This window comes from Petromyzon marinus, chromosome 73 (genome assembly GCF_048934315.1).
Source record: "Petromyzon marinus isolate PM22_M1 ecotype Great Lakes invasive population chromosome 73, UKy_Petmar_22M1.pri1.0, whole genome shotgun sequence".
Taxonomy (NCBI): Eukaryota; Metazoa; Chordata; class Hyperoartia; order Petromyzontiformes; family Petromyzontidae; genus Petromyzon; species Petromyzon marinus.
Genome location: NC_133739.1, coordinates 5,060,872 through 5,084,400, shown reverse-complemented (window position 1 = coordinate 5,084,400; position 23,529 = coordinate 5,060,872). Strand labels below are relative to the sequence as shown.

The 23,529-nt window shown below is 44.9% G+C and overlaps 1 long non-coding RNA gene across 1 annotated transcript; it reads left to right on the top strand.

Moving 5' to 3' along the window:
- On the top strand, positions 1-22,230 carry LOC142906982 (uncharacterized). The gene is made up of 2 exons (XR_012930610.1): positions 1-363; positions 19,338-22,230. It is a non-coding gene; the product is annotated as an uncharacterized LOC142906982 (long non-coding RNA).
- The last annotated feature ends 1,299 nt before the right edge of the window (positions 22,231-23,529 follow it).

The following is a 23,529-nucleotide window of genomic DNA, read 5'->3' as shown; positions in this document are numbered from 1 at the left end:
ACTACACACACTCCACACGTACACACCCCACACACTCCCTTTCGATGTCCCCTCAATCTATCTTCTATCTCCATCTACACATACAAACGCCGAGCTTTATCTGTGATGAACGCTGCACTTCCCGTCGTTTTCATGCAGGGGGCGCGTAGGTTTGAACGACGGAGGCGCACGGACGGACTTTCGATTACGTTGGAATCGATCTGCAGAACGAGGCGATTCTGTGTTGATTTCCGGAATCGATGGCCAGAATCGACGAGGCCCCCACCGACACGACTTTTCCATTTGTTTGGCGACAATTTCCCATTCTCCCCGCATACGCTATCACAATCAACAAGTCGCAGGGACAGACGTTCGATAACGTTGGTAAGCGCACTACTTTATCTATCTTTGTATGATGCATATGATGAACGATTGCGAGAGAGAGAGAGAAGAGCGAGGAGAGGCCAAGGACAGGCGGCCCACTCTTCTCTCTCTATTTGCCTTCATAATGCTCCTTAAAGATTTTTTCACTTCCAATAACGAATTATGGACGAGGACGAAGATCCCCTCGCAAAAAAATGTCGAAAGGCTAACGGACGAAAACAAAGATGGTTGGCCAAGCAAAGTCACGAGTCGCTCGAGAGAATTCGTGCAGCACATTGCCAATCTCAACAATGTTACATCATATTCTTAGTTTTTTCGGTAAAGTCACGTTGAAGGGAAACAACAAAATAATAAAATATATATAAAACAATAAAAAAATTCTCACGACGTTTCGACCATAACTCAAACGGTCGTCTTCAGGTGTGTTGGTTTGCATAAATTTATTTTTAAACGGCGCATTTATTTATTTATAAAAAAACGTTAGCGCCACGCGCAACGATTTGGCAGTTTATTTAGGACTAGTCCATCTATATTCTGAAAAGAGGAGGGGGAGACGAATTTTTTTAATAATGTATGCTGTCTGAAAGCCACTGTAAGCGTGAACAATCAATTAAGACCTGAAATGGTTTATCAAATCTTTCCAATGATTGCTAAGATAGAATCCATCTTCTCGGTTGAAATTGTCTCTGTGCTTGTATATGTGGATAGCCTCATGAACGAATCTCTCATGGAAGCCAGATGGCTTACAAAGAACCTCTGTCTTGGAAAAGTCAATGGCATGTGAGCCTACTGAATTAGAACAATGATCTGCCACGGCCGAGGTGTTGGTCCTACCGTGTTTAAGGTCTGCTTTGTGTTCACGAATGCGGTCCGAGACATGGCGTTTGGTTTCTCCAATGTAACTACTACCACAGAGGCAACTTAGTTTGTAGACACCAGGGTATTGTATGTCCGGAATCACATCTTTTACAGACGGAACCAGATCACGGATTTTATGTAATGTGTTGAAACAGACCTGGATCTTGTGTTTATTCAAGATTTTGGAGATTTTTTTTGTGATCCCCGCAATGTAGGGTAAAGTGATGGTTTTGAAAGGCTCCTCAAGAGGGTTCTTCTTCATGGTTTGAGTGATAGCTTTGCGGATTGTATAGTCGGAGTAACCATTAGCCCTAAGAGCTTGGTGTACGTGCTTGAGTTCACTGCTTATGTGTTCCTGGTCGGATATGCATTGGGCTCTATGATACAGAGTCTTGATGAGAGAATTCTTCTGTGATGGATGGTGGTGGGAATCCGGTTTCAGATAAGCATCCGTATGGGTAGCTTTCCTGTAGACAGAGTGGCTCATTGAACCATCAGGTCTCTTTTTAATTAGGACATCCAAAAAAGGTATCTTGCCATCTATTACGACTTCCATGGTAAATCTGATGGCTGGGTGTATGGAATTGATGTGGTCGAAGAATTGGTCTAGAGCAGGCCGGCCATGTGGCCAGATGACAAAAGTGTCATCCACGTACCTCTTCCATAAGGTTGGGCGCAGAGTGGCAGTCTGGATGGCGTCAGTCTCAAATTTCTCCATGAAAATGTTAGCTATTACTGGAGAAAGGGGGGAGCCCATTGGGGTGCCCTCAGTTTGTTTGTAGAAAGTTCCATTCCAAGTGAAGTATGTATTGGTTAAACAGTGTCTCACCAGGGGGGGTACCTCAGTGTTTAGTCCTTGATGAACCAAGTCTTCAATGATTGCAATGGTGTCAGGTACAGGAACCTTGGTGAATAAGGAAACTACATCAAAACTGACAAGCAGGTCGTCTGGGGACAGGGAAATACCCTTGATTGTCGATACCAGGTGAGTAGAATTTTGTACCGCAGAGGTGGTCTTTCCAGTGAAAGGACGCAGGATTTCAGACAAAAAACGAGCTAGTTTGTAGGTGGGGGAGCTGATAGTAGAGACTATGGGACGAAGAGGCGTATCAACTTTATGTATTTTTGGTAAGCCGTATAATCTTGGTGGCCTGGCAGCAGAAGGTTTCAACGAAAACTGTTTAGATTGATCAATTAATGCGGTTGAATCAGAAATTATTTTGTTGGTTTGTGTGACGAGGCTGTTGGTGGGATCTCTTTTTATTTTTGTATAACTACCATCGTCGAGTAATTCTTTAATTTTGTTGTTGTATTCTATTTTATCCATGATGACAGTAGCATTGCCTTTGTCAGCTGAGAGGACTACAATATCATTCCTCTTTTTTAATTTATATAATTCAAAACGCTCATCTTTGCTGAGGTTGCTAGCTGGCATCTTAGCGTTTTTGAGGGTTGCAGCGATTTCAGATCTTGCTACGTCTGCAGCGATGTGACCCACAGGCCCCTGAGAGCAACGTCTACTTGGGCAATTATATCATTAACTGGTATGTGTTTAGGTGTGACTGCAAAGTTTAGACCTTTAGCTAAAACGGATTTCAGACCATCGGAAATAGAACTGTTACTGCGATTAATTGCGACTTTCTTAACGTCTAACTTTTTGGTGTGTGGGTCCGGTCTTTTGTTGAAGAGGAGGTTAAATTTGGAAATCAGGTTTTCCTTACATTTGGTCGACATAGTAGCAGCTGAAGAGGCAGTCATATTGTCTACATGTTCCCAATCCGATGTGGACATTATTGCCGTCAATGATAAGTGTGATTTGTAGAGTGTCTTGTCTAACTCATCTAGTTCTGTGCGTATAAGTCTGATTTTTTCTGAGATGTATCTTGTTGTATCTTTTAGAGTTAAGGTTTAATTAGAAATAAATTGATTAATGCAGGAGTGGTCGTGTGATTCTTTCCTGAAATCTATGCATAAGAACTGGTTCTGCGTTGAGATATGAACTTGGTGACCTAAAATATAAACAGACTAATCCACTCAATAAACGTTAAAGCGAGAATAATTGTATTATTCTAATCGATAATACGAAGTTAAACAGCGTAGCCGAGTTGACTCTGGCATCCGCATCACACTAGCATAACTGCATACGATTAATTGTATTATCCCGATTGATAACCGACCCTCGTCAACGTGGCGGGGTCTGATTATCATAAAGGCTGTCATTAACATAACCACACCCACTCGCATAAATAATAGGATTATCTCTCGAATTAGCATAATTTATACGCATAATTTCACAAATTCACATAATTTCGGATAAATGATGCAAATTAAAAATTTCATTTAATTTTCATTGTTTTCATCAAATTTTCACACAACCCACATATACAACACACGCACATGGACTTACACGCACACAAGAACTTAGACACAATTAAAAATATATAAAAATTTACCAATTAAATTCAGAAATCTTAGTTGCCAGCACACAAACATTATGAATGTAATATGTGTAAGGTGATTCTTTAAAATTCAGGTTTCTGTCAACGTTAGTTGACACAATAATAAGAATATTATTAATGAACAAGGTATTTTTTTTTGTGAGCACTCTAAAATAAATCTTTAGATATGTTGAAGGTGATTATTAAAATAACGGGATTATATGTACGTGAGTTTAGTGAAAGAAGCAAGGAAAATAAATATTAGTTTACTGCACACAAACAGTATTAATGTAATATTATCAAGGTGCTTATAGAAAATAGTTTCGTATAAAGGTGAGTTGACAAGTAATAAACAATAAAAATGGCAAAGTGATTGTTCAAAGATTAGTTGTGAGCAGGCAAACACAAATAGTAGTCTGCACACAAACATAGTTAATGTAATATTAGCAAGGTGATAAAAAAAACTGGGTTTCTATCAACGTGAGGTTAGGGAAAGAAGCAGGCAAATTGTACTTTGCCGTGGTGAGGCCTAGTCCCATGCAGAACCCCCGGCCTCGCCTAGAGTGCGCAGCCAGCTGAGGTGTCACCTTGGCAGGCTGGGGGCTGGGCCGCTCCCCCTGGCTGCGCTACAATAATACTATCTAAGCGCTATAATATTAATATCTAGGGGCTCTATTGTAGTAACAGGACACATTGGGGTGGGGTGTGGAGAAGAGGACATCACACTGTGAACAAATAACCTCAGCGTTTTGTGTGTTTTTGTTGCATGTTTAACACAAATGAAAATGTGTGCCGATCGTGTGTGCGTTGCTAGGGGCAACCCCTGTCAGCAATGCAAAGTGTCATTTTAAAAATGCTTATAATACTATACTCTTTGGTTCTTTAGGTAAAGTCAGGCAGGTAGAAAATAATAGATCACGACGTTTCGATCGCAACACAAGCGATCGTCATCAGGTGAGACAAACACAGCAGGAAAACTGCTGAAGCAGGCGAGAGAGCTGCCGTGACAAGAGGCTATGTAGGTAGGGTACGTGGGCGGGGCTAGAGATAGAAGAGATAGGGGGGGCGGGGCAGCAAGATCGGTGGCGGACGGGAGACCTCGCCAGGGGGAGAGAGAGGGAGAGCTTATAATACTAATGAGTGCGACTTACCTTGTAGAGTGTGCAGGCGAATAAAAAAGGCCGCACACCTCCGGCGATGGCGCGTGTGGGTTGCTAGGGGCTAACCGTGATGAGCGTTGTGCGCATGCGCAGCTTGCTGCGTTGTCCCGCCCCGGCCGGTGAAGGGAAATAAATAAATATAAATAAATCGCTATAAAACGCTATTTAAACTAATTAAAAGGTGACGGACGGGAAAACGAAATAGCACTTGCCCAACGCGGGGCTTACGGCGTGGTATCTGTCTATTTTTTTTTCACGTAAACCCCACCGTTTGAGTGCCAAAGCCCTCCCAAGCGCGCGTGCGCAGACAGACAGAAGGACAGACAGACAAAAAATGACGTTCATAGGTAAGATGCGACAGGCCCCGCAGTAGCTTAATCTGGCACTGAGGTCTGCTGTATATCCGGAGTTTGCATGTCGCTCTGCCCGTGAGTGCGTGAATTCTTCTCCAGGTCCTCCGGCTGACACCTGCTGTATATCCGGAGTTTGCATGTCTCTCTCCCATGGGCGTGTGGATTTGAATGCGCTTCTTCCATGAGAGAGCACTTTCCGCACAACGGGGAACGTATACCGCTAAAACGTGGAACACGCACCCTTGTTATAACGTGGAACATGAACCCATGTTACAACATGGAACGTGCACCGTTGTCATAACGTGGAACATGAACACTTGTTATAACGTGGAACGTGATCCCTTGTTCTAACGTGCAACGTGCCCCTTTGTTATAATGTGGAACGTGCACCCTTGTTATAACGTGGAACGTGCACACTTGTTATAATATGGAACATGTACACTTGTAACGTGGAGAACGCACACTTGTTATAACGTGGAACACGCACACTTGTTATAACGTGGAACGTGCATCCTTCTTATAACGTGGAACGTGCTCGCTTGTTCTAACGTGCAACGTGCACCTTTGTTATAACGTGGACCGTGCACCCATCTTCAAACGTGGAACATGCACCCTTGTTATAATGAGGAACGCGTACACTTTTTCTAAAGTGGAACGTGTACACTTGTTGTAGCGTGGAACACGCACTCTTGTTAAAACGTGGAACGTGCACCTTTGTTATAACGTGGAACGTGTACACTTGTTATAATATGGAACGTGCACCCTTGTTCTAACGTGCAACGTGCACCTTTGTTCTAATATGGAATGTGTACACTTGTTGTAACGTGGAACACGCACTCTTGTTATAACGTGGAACACGCAAACTTCTTCTAAAGTGGAACGTGCACCCTTGTTATAATGTGGAACACGCACTCTTGTTATAACGTGGAACATGCACAATTGTTATAACGTGGAACGTGCATCCTTGTTATAATATGGAACGTGCACCCTCGTTATAATGTGAAATGTACACTTGTTATAACGTGGAACGTGCATCCTTGTTATAACGTGGAACGTGTACCCTTGTTATAATGTGGAACGTGCACCCTTGTTAAAACGTGGAACGTGCACACTTGTTATAATATGGAACGTGCACACTTGTTATAATATGGAACATGTTCACTTGTAACGTGGAGAACGGACACTTGTTATAACGTGGAACGTGTACACTTGTTATAACGTAGAACGTGCTCCCTTCTTTTATCGTGGAACGTGCACGCTTGTTCTAACATGCAACGTGCACTTTTGTTATACCGTGGACCGTGCACCCATCTTCAAACGTGGAACATGCACCCTTGTTATAATGAGGATCTCGAACACGTCTTCTAAAGTGGAACGTGCACCCTTGTTATAATGTGGAACGTGCACCTTTCTCATAACTTGAAACGTGTACAATTGTTATAACGTGGAACGTGTACACTTGGTATAACCTGGAACGTGCACCCTTGTTATAATGTGGAACGTGTACACTTGTTATAACGTGGAACGTGTACCAACGTGGAACGTGTACACTTGTTATAATGTGGAACGTGTACACTTGTTATAACGTGGAACGTGTACACTTGTTATAATGTGGAACGTGCATCCTTGTTATAACGTGGAACGTGTACACTTGTTCTAGCGTGGAACGTGTACACTTGTTATAACGTGGAACGTGTACCCTTGTTATAATGTGGAACGTGTACACTTGTTATAACGTGGAACGTGCACACTTGTTATAATGTGGAACGTGTTCACTTGTTATAACGTGAAACACGCACTCTTGTTATAACGTGGAGCCTGCACCCTTGTTATAATGTGGAACGTGTACACTTGTTATAACGTGGAACGGGCACCCATCTTCAAACGTGGAACATGCACCCTTGTTATAATGAGGAACGTGTACACTTCTTCTAAAGTGGAACGTGCACCCTTGTTGTAACGTGGAACACGCACTCTTGTTAAAACGTGGAACGTGTACACTTGTTATAACGTGGAACGTGTACACTTGTTCCAACGTGGAACGTGCACCATTGCTACAACGTAGAACGTGTACACTTATTGCAACGTGGAACGTGTACACTTGTTATATCGTGGAACGTGTACACCTCACTTGTTCTAATGTGGAACGTGTACACTTGTTCTAGCGTGGAACGCACACCCTTGTAATAACGTGGAACATGCACACCTATTATAATGTGGAACCTGCTCCCTTGTTCTAACGTCCAACGTGTACCTTTGTTCTAACATGCAACGTGCACCTTTGTTATAACGTGGAACGTGCAGCCATCTTCAAACGTGGAACATGCACCCTTGTTATAATGAGGAACCCGAACACTTCTTTTAAAGTGGAACGTGCACCCCTGTTGTAACGTGGAACACGCACTCTTGTTAAAAGGTGGAACGTGTACACTTGTTATAACGTGGAACGTGTACACTTGTTCTAGCGTGGAACGTGCACCTTTGTTATAATGTGGAACGGGCACCCTTGTTATGACTTGGAAGGTGCTCCCTTTTTCTAACGTGGAACGTGTACACTTGATATAACGTGGCACGTGTACACTTGTTATAATGTGGAACGTGCATCCTTGCTATAACGTGAAACGTGCTCGCTTGTTCTAACGTGCAACGTGTACCTTTGTTATAACGTGGACCGTGCACCCATCTTCAAACGTGGAACATGCACCCTTGTTATAATGAGGACCGCGAACACTTCTTCTTAAGTGGAACGTGCACCCTTGTTGTAACGTGGAACACGCACTCTTGTTAAAACGTGGAACGTGTACACTTGTTAAAACGTGGAACGTGTACACTTGTTATAATGCGGAACGTGTACACTTGTTATAATGTGGAACGTGTACACTTGTTATAACGTGGAACGTGTACAATTGTTGTAACGTAGAACGTGTACACTTGTTGTAACGTGGAACGTGCAGCCTTGTTATAATGTGGAACGTGTACACTTGTTATAACGTGGAACGTGCAGCTTTGTTAAAACGTGGGACGTGTACTCTTCTTATAACGTGGAACGTGCTCCCTTCTTATATCGTGGAACGTGCACGCTTGTTCTAACATGCAACGTGCACCTTTGTTATACCGTGGACCGTGCACCCATCTTCAAACGTGGAACATGCACCCATGTTATAATGAGGATCTCGAACACGTCTTCTAAAGTGGAACGTGCACCCTTGTTATAATGTGGAACGTGCACCTTTCTCATAACTTGGAACGTGTACATTTGTTATAACGTGGAACGTGTACAATTGTTGTAACGTGGAACTTGTACACTTGTTATAACGTGGAACGTGCACACTTGTTATAATGTGGAACGTGTACACTTGTTATAACGTGGAACGTGCACCAACGTGGAACGTGTACACTTGTTATAATGTGGAACGTGTACACTTGTTATAACGTGGAACGTGTACACTTGTTATAATGTGGAACGTGCATCCTTGTTATAACGTGGAACGTGTACACTTGTTCTAGTGTGGAACGTGTACACTTGTTATAACGTGGAACGTGTACACTTGTTCTAGCGTGGAACGTGTACACTTGTTATATCGTGGAACGTGCTCCCTTGTTCTAAGGTGCAACGTGCACCTTTGTTATAACGTGGACCGTGCACCCATCTTCAAACGTGGAACATGCACCCTTGTTATAATGAGGAACGTGTACACTTCTTCTAAAGTGGAACGTGCACCCTTGTTGTAAGGTGGAACACGCACTCTTGTTAAAACGTGGAACGTGCACCAACGTGGAACGTGTACACTTGTTATAATGTGGAACGTGTACACTTGTTATAATGTGGAACGTGCATCCTTGTTATAACGTGGAACGTGTACACTTGTTCTAGCGTGGAACGTGTACACTTGTTATAACATGGAACGTGTACACTTGTTATAACGTGGAACGTGTACCCTTGTTATAATGTGGAACGTGTACACTTGTTATAACGTGGAACGTGGACACTTGTTATAATGTGGAACACGCACTCTTGTTATAACGTGGAACTTGCACCCTTGTTATAATGTGGAACGTGTACACTTGTTATAACGTGGACCGTGCACCCATCTGCAAACGTGGAACATGCACCCTTGTTATAATGAGCAACGTGTACACTTCTTCTAAAGTGGAACGTGCACCCTTGTTGTAACGTGGAACACGCACTCTTGTTAAAACGTGGAACGTGTACACTTGTTATAACGTGGAACGTGTACACTTGTTCCAACGTGGAACGTGTACACTTGTTATATCGTGGAACGTCTACATCTCACTTGTTCTAATGTGGAACGTGTACACTTGTTCTAGCGTGGAACGCACACCTTTGTTATAACGTGGAACATGCACACCTGTTATAATGTGGAACGTGCTCCCTTGTTCTAACGTCCAACGTGTACCTTTGTTATAACATGCAACGTGCAACTTTGTTATAACGTGGAACGTGCAGCCATCTTCAAACGTGGAACATGCACCCTTGTTATAATGAGGAACCCGAACACTTCTTCTAAAGTGGAACGTGCACCCCTGTTGTAACGTGCAACACGCACTCTTGTTAAAACGTGGAACGTGTACACTTGTTATAACGTGGAAGGTGTACACTTGTTCTAGCATGGAACGTGCACCTTTGTTATAATGTGGAACGGGCACCCTTGTTATGACTTGGAACGTGCTCCCTTGTTCTAACGTGGAACGTGTACACTTGTTATAACGTGGAACGTGTACACTTGTTCTAGCGTGGAACGTGTACACTTGTTATATCGTGGAACGTGCTCCCTTGTTCTAAGGTGCAACGTGCACCTTTGTTATAACGTGGACCGTGCACCCATCTTCAAACGTGGAACATGCACCCTTGTTATAATGAGGAACGTGTACACTTCTTCTAAAGTGGAACGTGCACCCTTGTTGTAAGGTGGAACACGCACTCTTGTTAAAACGTGGAACGTGCACCAACGTGGAACGTGTACACTTGTTATAATGTGGAACGTGTACACTTGTTATAATGTGGAACGTGCATCCTTGTTATAACGTGGAACGTGTACACTTGTTCTAGCGTGGAACGTGTACACTTGTTATAACATGGAACGTGTACACTTGTTATAACGTGGAACGTGTACCCTTGTTATAATGTGGAACGTGTACACTTGTTATAACGTGGAACGTGGACACTTGTTATAATGTGGAACACGCACTCTTGTTATAACGTGGAACTTGCACCCTTGTTATAATGTGGAACGTGTACACTTGTTATAACGTGGACCGTGCACCCATCTGCAAACGTGGAACATGCACCCTTGTTATAATGAGCAACGTGTACACTTCTTCTAAAGTGGAACGTGCACCCTTGTTGTAACGTGGAACACGCACTCTTGTTAAAACGTGGAACGTGTACACTTGTTATAACGTGGAACGTGTACACTTGTTCCAACGTGGAACGTGTACACTTGTTATATCGTGGAACGTGTACATCTCACTTGTTCTAATGTGGAACGTGTACACTTGTTCTAGCGTGGAACGCACACCTTTGTTATAACGTGGAACATGCACACCTGTTATAATGTGGAACGTGCTCCCTTGTTCTAACGTCCAACGTGTACCTTTGTTATAACATGCAACGTGCAACTTTGTTATAACGTGGAACGTGCAGCCATCTTCAAACGTGGAACATGCACCCTTGTTATAATGAGGAACCCGAACACTTCTTCTAAAGTGGAACGTGCACCCCTGTTGTAACGTGCAACACGCACTCTTGTTAAAACGTGGAACGTGTACACTTGTTATAACGTGGAACGTGTACACTTGTTCTAGCATGGAACGTGCACCTTTGTTATAATGTGGAACGGGCACCCTTGTTATGACTTGGAACGTGCTCCCTTGTTCTAACGTGGAACGTGTACACTTGTTATAACGTGGCACGTCTACACTTGTTATAATGTGGAACGTGCACACTTGTTGTAACGTGGAACGTGTACACTTGTTATAATGTGGAACGTGCATCCTTGTTATAACGTGGAACGTGCTCGCTTGTTCTAACGTGCAACGTGTACCTTTATTCTAACGTGCAACGTGCACCTTTGTTATAACGTGGAACGTGCACCCATCTTCAAACGTGGAACATGCACCCTTGTTATAATGAGGAACGCGAACACTTCTTCTTAAGTGGAACGTGCACCCTTGTTGTAACGTGGAACACGCACTCTTGTTAAAACGTGGAACGTGTACACTTGTTAAAACGTTGAACGTGTACACTTGTTATAACGTGGAACGTGTACACTTGTTATAACGTGGAACGTGTACACTTGTTATAATGCGGAACGTGTACACTTGTTATAATGTGGAACGTGTACACTTGTTATAACGTGGAACGTGTACACTTGTTATAATGTGGAACGTGCACACTTGTTGTAACGTGGAACGTGTACACTTGTTATAATGTGGAACGTGCATCCTTGTTATAACGTGGAACGTGCTCGCTTGTTCTAACGTGCAACGTGTACCTTTATTCTAACGTGCAACGTGCACCTTTGTTATAACGTGGAACGTGCACCCATCTTCAAACGTGGAACATGCACCCTTGTTATAATGAGGAACGCGAACACTTCTTCTTAAGTGGAACGTGCACCCTTGTTGTAACGTGGAACACGCACTCTTGTTAAAATGTGGAACGTGTACACTTGTTATAACGTGGAACGTGCACACTTGTTATAATGTGGAACGTGTTCACTTGTTATAACGTGAAACACGCACTCTTGTTATAACGTGGAGCCTGCACCCTTGTTATAATGTGGAACGTGTACACTTGTTATAACGTGGAACGGGCACCCATCTTCAAACGTGGAACATGCACCCTTGTTATAATGAGGAACGTGTACACTTCTTCTAAAGTGGAACGTGCACCCTTGTTGTAACGTGGAACACGCACTCTTGTTAAAACGTGGAACGTGTACACTTGTTATAACGTGGAACGTGTACACTTGTTCCAACGTGGAACGTGCACCATTGCTACAACGTAGAACGTGTACACTTATTGCAACGTGGAACGTGTACACTTGTTATATCGTGGAACGTGTACACCTCACTTGTTCTAATGTGGAACGTGTACACTTGTTCTAGCGTGGAACGCACACCCTTGTAATAACGTGGAACATGCACACCTATTATAATGTGGAACCTGCTCCCTTGTTCTAACGTCCAACGTGTACCTTTGTTCTAACATGCAACGTGCACCTTTGTTATAACGTGGAACGTGCAGCCATCTTCAAACGTGGAACATGCACCCTTGTTATAATGAGGAACCCGAACACTTCTTTTAAAGTGGAACGTGCACCCCTGTTGTAACGTGGAACACGCACTCTTGTTAAAAGGTGGAACGTGTACACTTGTTATAACGTGGAACGTGTACACTTGTTCTAGCGTGGAACGTGCACCTTTGTTATAATGTGGAACGGGCACCCTTGTTATGACTTGGAAGGTGCTCCCTTTTTCTAACGTGGAACGTGTACACTTGATATAACGTGGCACGTGTACACTTGTTATAATGTGGAACGTGCATCCTTGCTATAACGTGAAACGTGCTCGCTTGTTCTAACGTGCAACGTGTACCTTTGTTATAACGTGGACCGTGCACCCATCTTCAAACGTGGAACATGCACCCTTGTTATAATGAGGACCGCGAACACTTCTTCTTAAGTGGAACGTGCACCCTTGTTGTAACGTGGAACACGCACTCTTGTTAAAACGTGGAACGTGTACACTTGTTAAAACGTGGAACGTGTACACTTGTTATAATGCGGAACGTGTACACTTGTTATAATGTGGAACGTGTACACTTGTTATAACGTGGAACGTGTACAATTGTTGTAACGTAGAACGTGTACACTTGTTGTAACGTGGAACGTGCAGCCTTGTTATAATGTGGAACGTGTACACTTGTTATAACGTGGAACGTGCAGCTTTGTTAAAACGTGGGACGTGTACTCTTCTTATAACGTGGAACGTGCTCCCTTCTTATATCGTGGAACGTGCACGCTTGTTCTAACATGCAACGTGCACCTTTGTTATACCGTGGACCGTGCACCCATCTTCAAACGTGGAACATGCACCCATGTTATAATGAGGATCTCGAACACGTCTTCTAAAGTGGAACGTGCACCCTTGTTATAATGTGGAACGTGCACCTTTCTCATAACTTGGAACGTGTACATTTGTTATAACGTGGAACGTGTACAATTGTTGTAACGTGGAACTTGTACACTTGTTATAACGTGGAACGTGCACACTTGTTATAATGTGGAACGTGTACACTTGTTATAACGTGGAACGTGCACCAACGTGGAACGTGTACACTTGTTATAATGTGGAACGTGTACACTTGTTATAACGTGGAACGTGTACACTTGTTATAATGTGGAACGTGCATCCTTGTTATAACGTGGAACGTGTACACTTGTTCTAGTGTGGAACGTGTACACTTGTTATAACGTGGAACGTGTACACTTGTTCTAGCGTGGAACGTGTACACTTGTTATATCGTGGAACGTGCTCCCTTGTTCTAAGGTGCAACGTGCACCTTTGTTATAACGTGGACCGTGCACCCATCTTCAAACGTGGAACATGCACCCTTGTTATAATGAGGAACGTGTACACTTCTTCTAAAGTGGAACGTGCACCCTTGTTGTAAGGTGGAACACGCACTCTTGTTAAAACGTGGAACGTGCACCAACGTGGAACGTGTACACTTGTTATAATGTGGAACGTGTACACTTGTTATAATGTGGAACGTGCATCCTTGTTATAACGTGGAACGTGTACACTTGTTCTAGCGTGGAACGTGTACACTTGTTATAACATGGAACGTGTACACTTGTTATAACGTGGAACGTGTACCCTTGTTATAATGTGGAACGTGTACACTTGTTATAACGTGGAACGTGGACACTTGTTATAATGTGGAACACGCACTCTTGTTATAACGTGGAACTTGCACCCTTGTTATAATGTGGAACGTGTACACTTGTTATAACGTGGACCGTGCACCCATCTGCAAACGTGGAACATGCACCCTTGTTATAATGAGCAACGTGTACACTTCTTCTAAAGTGGAACGTGCACCCTTGTTGTAACGTGGAACACGCACTCTTGTTAAAACGTGGAACGTGTACACTTGTTATAACGTGGAACGTGTACACTTGTTCCAACGTGGAACGTGTACACTTGTTATATCGTGGAACGTCTACATCTCACTTGTTCTAATGTGGAACGTGTACACTTGTTCTAGCGTGGAACGCACACCTTTGTTATAACGTGGAACATGCACACCTGTTATAATGTGGAACGTGCTCCCTTGTTCTAACGTCCAACGTGTACCTTTGTTATAACATGCAACGTGCAACTTTGTTATAACGTGGAACGTGCAGCCATCTTCAAACGTGGAACATGCACCCTTGTTATAATGAGGAACCCGAACACTTCTTCTAAAGTGGAACGTGCACCCCTGTTGTAACGTGCAACACGCACTCTTGTTAAAACGTGGAACGTGTACACTTGTTATAACGTGGAAGGTGTACACTTGTTCTAGCATGGAACGTGCACCTTTGTTATAATGTGGAACGGGCACCCTTGTTATGACTTGGAACGTGCTCCCTTGTTCTAACGTGGAACGTGTACACTTGTTATAACGTGGAACGTGTACACTTGTTCTAGCGTGGAACGTGTACACTTGTTATATCGTGGAACGTGCTCCCTTGTTCTAAGGTGCAACGTGCACCTTTGTTATAACGTGGACCGTGCACCCATCTTCAAACGTGGAACATGCACCCTTGTTATAATGAGGAACGTGTACACTTCTTCTAAAGTGGAACGTGCACCCTTGTTGTAAGGTGGAACACGCACTCTTGTTAAAACGTGGAACGTGCACCAACGTGGAACGTGTACACTTGTTATAATGTGGAACGTGTACACTTGTTATAATGTGGAACGTGCATCCTTGTTATAACGTGGAACGTGTACACTTGTTCTAGCGTGGAACGTGTACACTTGTTATAACATGGAACGTGTACACTTGTTATAACGTGGAACGTGTACCCTTGTTATAATGTGGAACGTGTACACTTGTTATAACGTGGAACGTGGACACTTGTTATAATGTGGAACACGCACTCTTGTTATAACGTGGAACTTGCACCCTTGTTATAATGTGGAACGTGTACACTTGTTATAACGTGGACCGTGCACCCATCTGCAAACGTGGAACATGCACCCTTGTTATAATGAGCAACGTGTACACTTCTTCTAAAGTGGAACGTGCACCCTTGTTGTAACGTGGAACACGCACTCTTGTTAAAACGTGGAACGTGTACACTTGTTATAACGTGGAACGTGTACACTTGTTCCAACGTGGAACGTGTACACTTGTTATATCGTGGAACGTGTACATCTCACTTGTTCTAATGTGGAACGTGTACACTTGTTCTAGCGTGGAACGCACACCTTTGTTATAACGTGGAACATGCACACCTGTTATAATGTGGAACGTGCTCCCTTGTTCTAACGTCCAACGTGTACCTTTGTTATAACATGCAACGTGCAACTTTGTTATAACGTGGAACGTGCAGCCATCTTCAAACGTGGAACATGCACCCTTGTTATAATGAGGAACCCGAACACTTCTTCTAAAGTGGAACGTGCACCCCTGTTGTAACGTGCAACACGCACTCTTGTTAAAACGTGGAACGTGTACACTTGTTATAACGTGGAACGTGTACACTTGTTCTAGCATGGAACGTGCACCTTTGTTATAATGTGGAACGGGCACCCTTGTTATGACTTGGAACGTGCTCCCTTGTTCTAACGTGGAACGTGTACACTTGTTATAACGTGGCACGTCTACACTTGTTATAATGTGGAACGTGCACACTTGTTGTAACGTGGAACGTGTACACTTGTTATAATGTGGAACGTGCATCCTTGTTATAACGTGGAACGTGCTCGCTTGTTCTAACGTGCAACGTGTACCTTTATTCTAACGTGCAACGTGCACCTTTGTTATAACGTGGAACGTGCACCCATCTTCAAACGTGGAACATGCACCCTTGTTATAATGAGGAACGCGAACACTTCTTCTTAAGTGGAACGTGCACCCTTGTTGTAACGTGGAACACGCACTCTTGTTAAAACGTGGAACGTGTACACTTGTTAAAACGTTGAACGTGTACACTTGTTATAACGTGGAACGTGTACACTTGTTATAACGTGGAACGTGTACACTTGTTATAATGCGGAACGTGTACACTTGTTATAATGTGGAACGTGTACACTTGTTATAACGTGGAACGTGTACACTTGTTATAATGTGGAACGTGTACACTTGTTATAATGTGGAACGTGTACAATTGTTGTAACGTAGAACGTGTACACTTGTTGTAACGTGGAACGTGCAGCCTTGTTATAATGTGGAACGTGTACACTTGTTATAACGTGGAACGTGCAGCCTTGTTAAAACGTGGGACGTGTACTCTTGTTATAACGTGGAACGTGCTCCCTTCTTATATCGTGGAACGTGCACGCTTGTTCTAACATGCAACGTGCACCTTTGTTATACCGTGGACCGTGCACCCATCTTCAAACGTGGAACATGCACGCTTGTTATAATGAGGATCTCGAACACGTCTTCTAAAGTGGAACGTGCACCCTTGTTATAATGTGGAACGTGCACCTTTCTCATAACTTGGAACGTGTACATTTGTTATAACGTGGAACGTGTACAATTGTTGTAACGTGGAACGTGTACATTTGTTATAACGTGGAACGTGCACGAACGTGGAACGTGTACACTTGTTATAATGTGGAACGTGTACACTTGTTATAACGTGGAACGTGTACACTTGTTATAATGTGGAACGTGCATCCTTGTTATAATGTGGAACGTGTACACTTGTTCTAGCGTGGAACGTGTACACTTGTTAAAACGTGGAACGTGTACACTTGTTATAACGTGGAACGTGCACCCATCTTCAAACGTGGAACATGCACCCATGTTATAATGAGGAACGTGTACACTTCTTCTAAAGTGGAACGTGCACCCTTGTTGTAACGTGGAACACGCACTCTTGTTAAAACGTGGAACGTGTACACTTGTTATAACGTGGAACGTGTACACTTATTGCAACGTGGAACGTGTACACTTGTTATATCGTGGAACGTGTACACCTCACTTGTTCTAATGTGGAACGTGTACACTTGTTCTAGCGTGGAACGCACACCCTTGTAATAACGTGGAACATGCACACCTGTTATAATGTGGAACGTGCTCCCTTGTTCTAACGTCCAACGTGTACCTTTGTTCTAACATGCAACGTGCACCTTTGTTATAACGTGGAACGTGCAGCCATCTTCAAACGTGGAACATGCACCCTTGTTATAATGAGGAACCCGAACACTTCTTCTAAAGTGGAACGTGCACCCCTGTAGTAACGTGGAACATGCACTCTTGTTAAAACGTTGAACGTGTACACTTGTTATAACGTGGAACGTGTACAGTTGTTATAATGTGGAACGGGCACCCTTGTTATGACTTGGAACGTGCTCCCTTGTTCTAACGTGGAACGTGTACACTTGTTATAACGTGGCACGTGTACACTTGTTATAATGTGGAACGTGCACACTTGTTGTAACGTGGAACGTGTACACTTGTTATAATGTGGAACGTGCATACTTGTTATAACGTGGAACGTGCTCGCTTGTTCTAACGTGCAACGTGTACCTTTGTTCTAACGTGCAACGTGCACCTTTGTTATAACGTGGACCGTGCACCCATCTTCAAATGTGGAACATGCTCCCTTGTTATAATGAGGAACGCGAACACTTCTTCTTAAGTGGAACGTGCACCCTTGTTGTAACGTGGAACACGCACTCTTGTTAAAATGTGGAACGTGTACACTTGTTATAACGTGGAACGTGTACACTTGTTATAATGCGGAACGTGTCCACTTGTTATAATGTGGAACGTGTACACTTGTTATAATGCGGAACGTGTACACTTGTTATAATGTGGAACGTGTACACTTGTTATAACGTGGAACGTGTGCAATTGTTGTAATGTAGAACGTGTACACTTGTTGTAACGTGGAACGTGCAGCCTTGTTATAATGTGGAGCGTGTACACTTGTTATAACGTGGAACGTGCACCCTTGTTATGACGTGGAACGTGTACACTTGTTCTAGCGTGGAACGTTCTCCCTTGTTCTAACGTGCAACGTGCACCTTGGTTCTAATATGGAATGTGTACACTTGTTGTAACGTGGAACACGCACTCTTGTTATAACGTGGAACATGCACACTTGTTATAACGTGGAACGTGTACGTGGAACGTGCACCCTTGTTATAACGTGGAACGTGCACCCTTGTTATAATCGCGGAGGCCCTCCAACTTTCGGAGGCCCTCCAGCTGGCGGAGGCCCTCCAGCTGGCGGAGGCCCTCCAGCTGGCAGAGGCCCTCCAACTGGCGGAGGCCCTCCAGTTGGCGGAGGCCCCTGGGCTGCAGCCCCTAAAGCTCATGCCTTAATCCGGCCCTAGGAGCAAAAATATATTAGTGGCGGCAATAAAGTTGAGCCTTGAAGTAGGCGAGAACCGAAAAGTGCGAATTTAGTGGGGGCTCGGTTGGGATTACTCCATTAGAGGGCAGTCTAACCCGACTGTGGTATCCCTCAGCTCTCCCATTTGGGAGAGCTGAGGGACACTGCGAGCTGAGGGGCTGCGCGAGGCATGGCAGGCCGCTGCCGAGAGCACTGCCGGCCGTCAGGCGGCTAATGAGGGTCTGCCCAAACACCAGGCAGCGGGCCTCCCGTGGGTAGCGGGCCAGAAAGCGTGGCTGCATTGTCCCCAGGTCCCGGTTGGCACATCTGCCAAATTGCACCGCCCTTGGCAGGGTCCCATTGAGGTCGTGGAAGTCCCCCGGCCGCAGTGCGTCCGGATTCGGTTCGGACGCCGGCGGTGGATATTGCACCCGTCCCGGCTCAAACGCTATGTTCCATCTACTCTGGGGGATCCACCCCCAACTCCGGGGCGGCCGGCGGGTGATGCGTCCATCGTGCCTGTCCGGCCGGGTCCTGTTGACGGGGGCGGCGTTCGCCCTGCTTGTGTGCCCCCAGGGCCCTTCCAAGTAGTGCCGGCGAGGACCCCCCCGTCACCGGAGGCTACGGAGGTGGGCCTGTTGCCTGCTGACAGCCCACCTGCACCGGCGGCGGACGCCACACGGGGAAGCGGGCCGGCAGCGCATACCCGTTCAAGGGGGATGCGGCTCCGGTGATGGCCTGGGCGGCCGTTCGTAGGGCCCAGCCCCCGGTGCCCGCTCGGCACTGCCGGCCGGAAGAAGCAGTCTTACTTTTTCCCGTTCGTTTGGTTGTTATTGTGATGCCTGGGATGCCGTGCTGCCCTAAGGTTGGGGTTTTCCAGCAGCCGGTTTTACCTTCGGGCACGTGCACGGTTACTTGTTCAGGCTTCAATGGGGGGGGTTGGGCCCCGCTGGCTTGGTAATTGCAGCCGGGTCGGCTGTTTTTTTTCACAGGGGGGGGTAATGTAGAGGAGTAGAATGGGGAAGTGGCGTCACTTGTGCTGTCCAGGGAGATGATGTGACGTCATGCCCTCCTCAAGGATAAAAGGGGGACCCCGTGATGTAACCGGCGTCGTAGCTGGGGAGTAGGGTCGGAGAAGATGGGGAACGGGGAGCGAGGGGCAAGAGGGTATGGATAGGGGAGAGCACAGTGCCAGGCGAGACGTGGCTGTGCTCCTCGGTCGGCCGTGTTGGTTGGTCCCCCTGGGAAGTTGTTCACCCCTGTGTATTATTAAGGATTTGTAATAAACCCTTGGCGGAAGCCCTTAACTTACCTTAGCCTCCGAGTGAGTCGTCGGGAACTCCTTTACACATATACCACGATTGTGGAGATGGGTGGATCGGAGGCAATATCCAACCCAGCTCGGAATCCTAAAATCTGGAAAGGTAGAACAATGCAACAGTCTTCCATGATACAGGTTGCCGTGGGATTATAGTAGATAAGCACCTGGTTGATACAAATGATATGACAGGTGAGGAAAGTATTTGCATCTTAATAAGACTGCATGACTTTTGTCCACTAGCCAATGTTAATTGGACACTCCATACCTAAAACGGAAGATAAAAGCTCTCTGTATGGAACACCCACTATTTGAGGCAGCTTGTCTAAAAAATTTAAAACGAACCATCGCTCTGAAATCACCTCAGTGACTTGGCTGACCAAAAATATAATCGTGGCAGCAATAAAAGTGAGTCTTGAAGTAGGCGATAACCGAAAGCACCACTGTGTTCGGATCTATGGAGCCTAACGAGCTAACATTTTCTACGCAGACTCGTCTTGCGTGACAATTGAACCTTATGGCGAGACCCCGGGGTTCCATAAGCCCCCGGCTCTCGCATAAACTGTGTTGTGACGTCACTTTAGGTCTGTTGAAGGCGAACGATACGGCATTATATTCCTCTCGACGAGCTCTATACGATGCACTAATCAAAGTATCAAAATTTTGTTCGTGACTATGGCAATTTTGGCAACGACGGGTGCTTGGTGAATGATTCGCACCAGGTGGGTTGCGGCGTTTATGTGCGCGGTGGGATGGAGTCGTCAAAAATAAATTAATTATTTACGATTTTGACTTCCGTTTGTTCGGGACCTCAGGGTCCTGCCATAAGGTTCAATTAAAGATTTCATTAAAAAAATCGCTCCAGGTCCCGCCGATCCTGGGCTATTTATGCGCTTAACGTAATTTTAATAAATAATGAATCCTCGTTACTTTTACCCCCCCCCCCCTTTTTGATATCTCGAATGGTCGCGTTCATTTATGAGAGCAAACGTCTCGGCCAATCAGAGCTGCTGTTGGGGAGCCTCTGAGCAATGAAAGGAGCACTGACATCACCGCTCGTCAGGGCGCGGGAGCGGCCGCTTTGGTTCCCTCTTAGCGCAAGACCAACAATTATGATCGTAAATACTAATATTGCTGAAATAATTACGTAGTTATAATCGTAATGGTATTATCGTTTGCTCTTCCATGCCCATTTCTATGCGCAGAGGGCAACATTGCCATGCTGAAGTTGAGCGAGCAGGTGAGAACGGTGTTCATGTTTTACAGTGAAATGCTGAAATGTCATCCCTATTTTGATTGACGAAATTTGCTTATGATTTTTTATATAGATGCTTTCAATTAAGGTGCTAAATCTGTGCATGTTGAATACGGTCTCGCGATATGCACTGTTGTCCACATGCGCGCATTGCTAGAGCATTGCAGTCGACATGTGTCTTACCGTCTTTCCTACTGTACGGTACTTAATGATCCCAAATACGACAATCAAACCCCTTATACGTCTTGTGGTGTTCTAAACGTCATTTCACGACTGAAATTGGCATGATCATTAGTCTAATTGTAACAGCTGTGATGCGTGCTATCAACCTTTCATTGTGTTATGTAGCAATGTGCACGCTTTCATTTATTGTATGGACAAGGGTTGACATAGTAAAAGCCATCATTGTCCTCTCTACAGTCATTTAAACTTTGGTAAAAAAAAACACTTTCAATGCACACACTTTTATTTGCACCCTAAAGTACAAAATCCACTATTTTGACCCCGGAATTAACGACATTTTACGTGCTGAATAAAAGTGAGTTGCTTGCATAAAGAAAATTTTACATTTAGAAAGGGTGCCATCCGATTTGAATCAGCACATCAAATGGGAATAATTCTGATGTCAAAATAATGTTTGTACATTACAGTGCAAATAAAAGTGCGTGCATTTAAACGTTTGTTCTCACCTATTTCTTGTTCATGAGCACTGGCGCCGATAAGGAGTTGCATTTTTAGCGCCCACATAGCCGTGCAGTAAGGCAACCCACGTGGAAAGCTTCCTTTGCCACCCACCCGTCTGCCACCTGAGCTTTTATTGTTGTCTGATTGGTGCAAAGGGAAGGTTGCTATGTGTTTGCACATTATCTGCGAATAAACCATTAAGTTGAGCTATACTTAACTCGTCCGAAGTCCTTTTCACTGCTGCTACTGCTGCTACTGCTGCTGCTGGATGTGCACAGTGGCTCCTCGCTTTATATCCCTTGACCAGGCCAATAAATCAGATATATGTAGGCTATCAACAAAGACTAGTTCACGAAGCCATCCATATATTCAAACACAGACAATTTAAACCGAGACGACGGTTAGAAACTCAGCAATCATTGGAAAGATGTATCAACCACTTTGGGTCATGACTTGATTTGTGTATTCTTGTCAGCAGTGTGGATGTGTGTAGCGAGGTGCAATGCCCCCCCCCCCCATCCCTACCCCCCTCTCTCCCCCTATCTCTACCCCCTTCTCTCTCTCTCCCCCAAGCTCTACCCCCTTCCTCTCTCCATTGTCTAGCATACTTGAATGGTGCCCCTCGCCTTCAGCTCCACCACTATCTCGCGCTTTACTCCGACATTAGCATTGGCTGCCCCGCCCATGCTGTTGACGCCGCACAGCATCCCCCTCCGACTCACAACTTTGGAAGTCCTTATAAGCAGCAGATGGACAGGAAATATGGAATCTGTGCAGGACCTCCCTGGTGTTAAACCACATTCTTTCCCTTAAGAATGGTGATAGGTGAGGTGCTGCAAGTAACTTTTTTTGATGGAATTAGATAGTGATTGCAGACTGCTGAGGCAGATTCCATCTCCTCAGTCATCCACAAATGACAACGCATCCTCTGGTCCAGAAAAATGTAGTTCAACAGATGTTCTTACTTGGACACAGCATGCATCCATGATCTTGTGTGGATGCGCCGATTATGGAACAGCACATTGGTAATTACTAGCTCATGGGCTGCACAGAAGTCTAGCAGCCTCTTACCGTTATTATCGAGCTTGACTCACTCTATCCCGGTGGCCACTTTAGATTTCTCTATCGGGAGGGGAACCTGGGAAAGGAGGCTACAGCAGGCGTCTGACTCATCGGCCTTGTCTGAATCTCTCCACTGATGTTCATCTTCGGTGGGGGCGAAAGCAACCAACACCATTCCTCGCCTCTTGTTGATGGGGAGGTGAGCAGACAATAGCCTCGGACTTACAGTTTCCCACACCTCGCCACCATGATCTGACACCCTTTCATTCTTTAGTTCAAAATAAATGCCACTCGCTATTTTTGGCACTTTCCTACAAAGATGAAAAACAAAGATCCCTCATTTAGCCTTAACAGACTTGGGGCAAGTGCTGTTAACGAGCACCTATGCAGGCCAGCACAGCACACGAGGGGGTGAGTTGTCAAGACCACGCCCGGCCGCCTTTGTCTCC